The 8,724-nt window shown below is 44.0% G+C and overlaps 1 pseudogene; it reads left to right on the top strand.

Moving 5' to 3' along the window:
* Positions 1-4,462: 4,462 nt before the first annotated feature.
* On the top strand, positions 4,463-4,581 carry LOC120595930 (uncharacterized; annotated as a pseudogene).
* The last annotated feature ends 4,143 nt before the right edge of the window (positions 4,582-8,724 follow it).

Raw genomic sequence — 8,724 nt, 5'->3', positions numbered from 1 at the left:
ATTCTATGTCCGTGAGACCATTGAAAGTCTAAAATATTTCCCAGCAAGATCCATTTGTTCAGCTATTAATATACTTTATTATTTTTCCACCATGGCAAGAGCCTAACTGTTCCTCTAGTCATATTTCTCTTAGATGGAAAAAAGAAATCATTACCATTTCTGGCATCAAAAATCCTGTTTTTCCTCAAATGAACAAAAAATGGAAGCAAAAGCAGGCTTTGCTATGTGAAAAATCCAAACCGAGTATGTAGGCTTAGTCCTGTCTGTTTTCCCACCTATAAAATCGAATTAAAAATCAGAAAAGACAAATTTAGAAAACTGTCTATTCAACTGAGCCAAATAAGAGTGATATAAATTACTTAGAGTGAGTGACTTCTGCTTGATTTTAAAGATTAATTTTGACATTCACATGAAGATCAAAAATCTCATATATTAAAATCCTTAAAAAAAAATTTTTTTTTTGTCGCTGTTCTCGCCCACCTGGGATGCAAGTTTCATGAGCTCAGTGAGTCACTGCTGGTTCCCCAGAATCTGGAAGTCGGATGGACGGCCACCCAGAGCTGACCACAGCCCTCAGTGCCTGCTGCCATCCCCACTTCCAGAAAGAGACCCCTGGAGTCAGGGAACCCCAGGTCTTATCAGTCAGACACGGGGAGCCTGCAAAACTCTACTCCAAGTGTCCATTTCTGAACCGTCGCCCTTTCTCTGGGCCCTTCCGTCTTTGTCTGCCTTTTGATACTCAGGTTTTGGCTGGGTCTTCTGCTGGCTCGTGTGTCAGGGCGTCCTGACATAGCAGTCCCTTTGGCAACCCAAGAACTCTGCCTGACCCATCCGGGAGCTTTCCAGAGAGGCAGGCTTCGAATTCTCTGTGGGCTAGAGGAGAAATACCACCCACAAACGGAGCTTCAGGACAATGGGGGCGATGTGACCCTAACTCACGCAGGGGCCCCTGGCCCAGCTGGACACACAGCTTCAGCACACACACCTTTGTCCTGGCTCCCCCAAACCACCGTCACTACAAGCCGATCACAGGGTTATTGCAGCTGGAAGGGAGGAAAGGCAGAAATGAAACAAGCCAGAGACAGGGCAGAAATGAGACGGACTGGGGGGAGGGGCCCAGAAACATCTTTAAAAGAAAATGAAGACAGAAAAAGAGAGACCCTGTAGGGGCACGTTCTACCGGGGACTCATATTCCAGCTATGGTACTGTTTCTGTCTCCATGTCTCTCCAGTGCCCTCCCAGAGCACGGTATCCACACCTCGCATCCCCTCCCCCACGGTTCATTCCCCTTCCACTGCCAAGCTGCATCTCTCCGCCAGCAAACCTGGCATAAGATGCGGCCTCTTTACATGACAACTCCATGCTGATGCCAGGTCCAGACCTCGGGGACACTTGCTCTAATAAGACCTGTTAGCAGGCAAAGGCTCTTGTTCAATTAAGAAATAGTTTTCATTTCAAGAAGGTGACCCTGGCAAAGCCCCAAGCACTCCAGAATCCACCCCGGCAACCCCCACCCCCAAAGCTTTGATGCTCTGATTATCCTATTGTCAGATCAATAGCCCATCTGCTCTTTGGAGGAGCCTAAACCATCCTGCGCTAAATTAAAACAGATAGGATCAATCTGCGGTTAATTTCTCCCAACCAAACAATTTATCTCTCTTTTGGTTCCTCTTGGAGGGTGAATTATATAATCCTGACACACTGTTAGAGCTCTCTGGCCAAAGAAAGCCCTGCTACGATGCTTGCCTGCTCTCTTTATCAGCAGCTCGACAGTGTGACAAAGCCAGAGACTTATCTGAGAGTGGGAAGCAGACCTGATTTGAACCTTGCAAAGTCTCAGCCAGGGCACCATGAAGGGTATAAAGGCTCTGAATACCAGTGCATGCTCATAATCTTGGAGGAAGAATCGAACCCAAATTTGATAAACTGAGCATAAGCTTCTATTTCTAAAGAATCAATTGCCATCAACTAGTGAATAATATTTCCTCTACTTAAGGCAAAAAGATCAGGAGACCTCGTACCAAAATGTCAATGGAAACATAGGATTTAAATCTGACCCGGAACAAAATGCAGGTAGGGGGTATAAGAATATATAATAATAATAGATATTATTAGTAATAATATTATTATTGGGCACTTACTATCTGGTAACCCGCATAATGCTAGATGCTGTGAGACTGAGGCTTGGAATGGGTAAGTGTCCTCCAGGACCACAGGATGCACAGGTGGTACAGTCAGGTTTATTACCAGGCTCAGAGGGAGCCCACCGGTGGTTAGAATCCTGGGATAGATACTTCCATAGTTGACAACTAGCAGCTGTCCCTAAGCCCCTGAGTGTTTCCTCCATGTAACCCAGCAGACTCGCCATCTAGGTTCCTAAACCAGGACATCTTGCCCTCCCGATGATGCGATAAGTCAAAGGATAACATCTGATACATCAAAGGGTCTCCAGGAGGCTACCGCATGGTTGGGGCCCACATTCATAATAGTTAATATCTGGCTTACTTCCGGCAATGCCTGGGTTTGTTCCTGGGGGTACCTGATTCACAAACTTACACTCTTAACCAAAATGCTCTTGTTCCCAACAGGAAGGAGGACCAATGGGAGAAAGTCTAGAGGAAGCCAAGGAAGAGAGGACAGATCTGGCAAAGCATCGATGAAGTCGGTCTGGCCGACCAGTGGTTCAGCTCCCTGGGAGGGGTTTCTGCAACAGGGTGAGAATAATAATAACTACTACCTATTGATCGCTTACCATATGTCTGGCACTGTTTGAGCCCTTACAATTATTATTTCATTAAATCTTCCTGGGAAAGACACTATTGTAGTATCTAAGAAGAAAGGTAGGTGAAAAAAAAAAATGCGGGTGAGGAAAGGTCCTGTTATCCAGATGCACGAAGAGGTTAAATAACTTGCCCAATGTCACAGGATTAATAAGAATGGTGCCAAGAGTCAAACCCAGGCTATTTAGCTTCAGGTCCCAGGCTATCGGCCAGTTCACCAAATTGTTTTCCAAAAGGAGGAAGGAAATGGGAAAGAAAGTCCCTCACAGGGTCAAAGAACCGGCAAGTGAGCTGTCTCAGAGACTTGCATCTGGTGCCCAGCTCGAGGCTGCTTGCCCTCGACACGAGGCTGTGTGCAGAGCTGTGACCAGCAAGGGTGAGACTCTCCCGCGCCTCAGTGTTGACACGTGGATTTTGGACAGTGGTATTAAGACTGTGGTAGGTGACATTCGCTGTAACCGCCTGCCCAGAATTCATTTCTCCTTATTCTAGAACCACCGCCTGACTGCCATCTGATGTGCCGTCCTTCCTATACTCTCAATAACGTGGCCAAGGTCCAGCCAACGAGCGTATTCTTCTTCCTGCTCAGTGCAGGGCATGTACGTGAGAGACAGACTCTTGGAACATCATTTTGAGCAGTTGGATCCAGCTATGCCTGAACCAGATGCCCTGAACTTCTCAGTTTATTAAGTCCCTCTTTTTATTAACAGAGGCTAAGTTGGATTTTTTGTCACTTAAAATAGAAAAAGTCCTGTATTATACAACTGTATAATCCACAGAGGAGAAAAATTAAGATCAGCCAAGATCAGTTTGCTAAGATCTGGAAGGCAGCTCAAAACAACTTGGTAAGGGACATGCTCACGAGACATCTCAAAGAATAGTGACTTTATTTTTACCTACCTCTGGCCAATCTACTAGGCTGATCAAGCACAAGAAATACCCTAATACCCTTCCTTCATAACCATCTAAAATAATTCCTTAGCCTTAACTCATCAACTCTGAAAAAGCTTCACAGAAAAAATGACAAGGACAAAGAAAGGGAGAATGGTGGAGACTGAGCTCGCGGACGAGAACGAGAAAGCAGCAGGATACCGTAGCCTATTTGATGGCAGAATTCAAAGGTGTGTTTTCCAAGGCTTGCAGTGTTACCCTGGATCAGTCAGATCCAGTTGGGAAACCAGAAGTTAACAGAGAAATTGAGTATGAGAAATAGCTTGAAGAATTACTGGAAGACCGACAAATCAAAAATTGGGAATGATACAATGAAAATATGACAGCAAATGGCTTCGTTAGGGCTGTTATCAGCTCACATACGTGGGTGCAGGGAGCCGGGACTCTGACTCTCTGGAGAAGAGGTGCTGCCAGGCTCCCCCTGAGGAGTGTGACGAAACTAACAATGTGTGGAGAAGAGGCTAGAGACTGGAATGAACGGCTCCTGCTGGAGTAGACGGCTGGTTCTGGAACGGCCTGAAGGGGAGCAGCAACTAAGAGAAAAGAGCTAAGACCCCACTCCCTCCTCCTGCCACCTTCCAGTTTCTCTCCAGGACCCCTGTTAGGAGAAACCTACAGGGAGCCAGCAGCAAAGAAGAAATAAAATCTGCAGATTCCAAACCCTAGCATCGCAAAGCAGAATATGGAATTATGGACTGAGAGACAACGGTTTAAAAATCAGCATATCCCAGTCTACAGTCATGCCACCCTGAACATGCCCGATCCCGTCTGATCTCGGAAGCTAAGCAGGGTTGGACCTGGTTAGTACTCGGATGGGAGACCGCCGAGGAAGACCAGCTGTTGTAGGCGTACAAAAAAAATAAAAAATAAAAATAAAAATCAGCATATTCCTACCCATCCAAAAGGATTCTGCCAAGCAAGGTTGAAGAATCATTCTAAAAGCCATTGTATTTGATAAAATAATAACACTGATGATGGCCAACATTCATTAAGCACTTGATCTATGTAAAGCACCATGCTATGCATATAACACACAATAGATCTTTAATCTTCACAACCCTAAGTGCAGATGTCATAGTGATTCTCATTTTATGAACAAGAAAACAGAGGCCATTAATGTTGTCACTCAGAATTCAAGCCTTTTAACCCCTAGCCTATATACTTAACCATTATAAACAGCTAGTCTAATTCACCTAAGAAGCATTTCCAAAATGCCACTGCCCATTAGATTTAATTTCTCCTTCTTCCATATTCCTTCATATTCTCATTGTAGGTTACTGTGCCTGTCACTTGTCGAAATTAGTTAATTAAAGTCAGCACAGCCTCTGAAGACCCATGTCCTTCTGGTTCTCTCAAAGACACCTTATGCAATAATTTTGAAGATTTTATTTCATAAAATCCCCTTCCTTGTCTCCATCTCTATTCACCATATGAGTTGATCAGAACTTTTCATGGATTGCAAGCAATGCACATACGTAATCAGCCTTGAAAATGTTCAAGAACCACCTACATCCCACATTGGACATCAATAAATCCAAAGATGACCTTGAGTTCTCTAAATCATTCAGTCTAACTGGGTTGCTCTCAGATAGACTGAGCCATGTGCCCGGTTATCTCAACCATAATACAAGCGAAGGATCTTGGGTCAACCCTCCCCAAACCCCAGCAGAAAAAGCTCTTTGCCTTATGCTGCTGTTTCTGTCTCGTACGTGTCCTAAATCACCGCTTCCCTCTGAGATTAGAACCGGGGTACTTGAGGGTGGGTGTGAGTGGCCAGTGTCAGATCTGGCAGGAGCGCGGGCAGTGGCTTCAACATACATGCTACTGGAGACCGAGCTTAGCCCGAAAAGCTTGTGGTTTGGTTATTTCTGGTCCTCTGGACGCCATAGGCACACATAGGTCTGACATTCAAGGTGAGCCCATCTTCTGATGAGCAGTAAAATGACCATAGGAAAACACGGCCGGCAGCTCTCCATGACCCATAACCAATTCATTCAAGGTCATAGAGACTAATACATCATTAGGACAAGCCATTGACCTCTGTGTACCTCAGTCTGACCTTCTCCAGCACATGCCACTATTATTGATTAGTGTTATGGTGAAACCCAGAGAATCTCGGGCTGAGGGTCAGAAACCCTGGGTTCTACGCCGATATCCAAACCTGCTATCGCTTCTCATCTCTGAACTGCCCTGTGCATAAAAATGATATTCTTAGACCAGTTCTAATTATTTAGGTTTCTTTGATTCCATAACCATGGAGGATACAAATGCAAATGGAAATGCTTCTGTCCTTTAAAAACAAAAAAAAAATCTCATTGCTCTTGACAAGAGCTGTAGACACTGGAGCTGACGATGGCGGATCATGGACCAGCAGAGCCTGAAGGTGCTCCTGCTCAGACAGTGGTACAGTCTAGTTTCCTCAAGCAGAACTGTTCAGCCCAAAGTCGGACCGTGAGAGATTTTGGACTTCAAGTCAGCTCTCCAGATTGCCAATCTCGTGTCATTTATTCCACAATCACTGCTTCTAGGCACACACGTCAGAGCCCACTGATAACACACTACCATTCGCCAATCTCTCTCATAATAATACCCGGAACTATAGGGCGACAAACAGATAAGCGATATGTATTTCTTTAACAAATATTTATTAAATGCCAATTTTATTTGAGTTTCGCTTTTACTATCGACAGCCAAAACTATAGCCTGTGCTCAATCAAAAAAATCTGTGTTTGGGGCACTGACCATTAGCTTGGCTCTCTTCAGTCATATGATCATTTGCTTGCAAGAGTTTGAACCATAGTAATCATAAGGAATGTGACATTTTTGCTACTGCTGGGCTAATGATGTCCTTGGTGATGCTGGAGAAAGGCAGTTAACTCCCCGCTTCCTTTAATCCCTCTCAGAACTTAATTCTAAAAACGTTCCAGAAATCCAAGCTAGGTAATGATTTCAAGTGTTTGGAATTGATTGATAAAAGCAGAGCTGGCCCAATCATTGAATGAAATTCTGTTCCTTGCAGTGAGGATAGAGTTGTGTAAAGGAGCAGCTGCTGGGGTGGAAGAGGAGACCCCCACTTAGTGGGTGCTAGAAAAGTCGAGGCTCTATGCAGAAGTGTCTTGCCCTAATGTACTCCCCAACTCAGTTATCTCTATTCTTTTCTAATTTACAGTTCAAAATCAGTCATTTACGTATTCAACACTATTTCGATGCTTGGAACGCTGGTGAAAGCATAGCCAAAGTAACTAGCTCCCACCTCCATGGACCTTATGTTCTTCTACCACTTCTGGGGATCCGTGGGCACCGTGCCTGTCATCAGGACAAAGTGCACCCCTCTGTCCTTGGGTCTCCTGTGATACCATGTCGCTCACTTCAAACAGCCACTTTCATGCTGTATTTTTATTCTGTGCAGTGTCTGTTTCCCCGTCTAAACCTGGATCTCTTCAAGGACAAGTACCAAGATTAGTTTTCTCCTTATTCCCTGTCCCTACCACAAAATCTGTTATATAATAAGCACTCAATCCTTGCCTTGAACATCTAATTTATTTATCTTAATTCCAACTCTCCCTGCTGTGATGAGACTGTCCTCAGCCCTTCCCATCACCCTGGGTTCCTCGCCTGCTGAGAACATCAATATGAAGTAGACAACAACAGGTTAATAACAATTTTATACTATTAGAAGCATACAGCGCTTCTTAGTTTGTACAGCAAATTCACATGTGTGATTTTGTGCCAACTTCTTGATGCAAAGAAAGGACAGTCATACCAAGAGAAATATGTAAGATTTGATGGGGACAGAAAGCTACCCTTCAGCCAGGGCTGAAGCTAAAAAAGAAGAGAGATATGTGGATGGTTATAGGTTATTGAAGAGTTGCCTCTCCTCCCTTTGGTTGATCCTTATGGTAGCTTGTTTGCTCAGAGGACACCAGCATCATGTGGTCTGTAAAGTAGAAATTTAAATTATCATGACTACTGGACATAAGGCCAGCTATGAATGGAGATCACAGTTGGTGGAGACAAAGGAGACAAGTGATGATGTCAACGGTTTAGCAGAAGAGAAAAGGTGGGATGCTAAACCCACACGTAGGGCCCACTTCAGTCTCATGTTCCCCTCAGAAAAAGAGAAAGTATCAGGGGCCAAGGCTGAGAAGACGAAGTGGAGAGATGGGTTATCAAAGAATTTTCAAAGTCAAAATTGGCCCTCATAGTATGGAATATGTGGCTTATGTAGAATTCTTGATAAACTCTTGGTTATTTCATTAAAATATATGTTGTGTTCTTTATTCTGGATCATTCCAACAGTGCTGAAGAGGAGATATTATGTCTCCACGGAATAGTCTACGTATTGTGTAACTTGGAAACAATGGTGAATAATGGCAGAGAATGATAGAGATGCTAAATGCATAGCCACCTTATGAGAGAGATATTAATTGTCCCCATTTAAAAATGAGAAGAGTCAGACTTGAAGGTGTGAGTATGTTGCCCAAGAGCACACAACTTGTAAGAGACAATATCAACAAACCAACCTAGGATGACTAAATTCGAACTTCACCTTTGCCACAGTCCCAGAGTAACCTTCGTCAACTCTTGTGTTCAACAAACATTTATTAAGAGATGGCTTTTGTGGAACTTTGAGCTTGGGGAGCATAGAAGTAAAAGAGACCCATGGACATCCCTTCCTCCCTTCCTCCTTCCTAATAATCAGTTAATGCATCCAGAACATTAACTTATACCTTCTTCATAGATTAAACTCCCAGGCATGGTCATTCCCAGACAGAAAAGATTGATATGATACATCCAAAAAAAAAAAGAAAGAAAAAAAAAGGCTTCAGTTGGCTGTCAGAACTTTAATTAAAACACGTATTGATCAACCTCGCTGCAGCAAACTGTGCCACTGTTACCGTAGCAGGATGAGTGTTCACTGGGAAAACAGATGGAGGACTCTCCCCAGAACTAACGTGTGATGTCGTAGCCATTGATGTTTTACCTTGGAAA

The sequence above is a fragment of the Pteropus medius genome, unplaced genomic scaffold (genome assembly GCF_902729225.1).
Source record: "Pteropus medius unplaced genomic scaffold, Ma_sr-lr_union100, whole genome shotgun sequence".
In the NCBI taxonomy this organism is placed as follows: domain Eukaryota; kingdom Metazoa; phylum Chordata; class Mammalia; order Chiroptera; family Pteropodidae; genus Pteropus; species Pteropus medius.
Note: the sequence above shows the minus strand (reverse complement) of the source record. Positions and strands in the feature narration are given on the sequence as shown.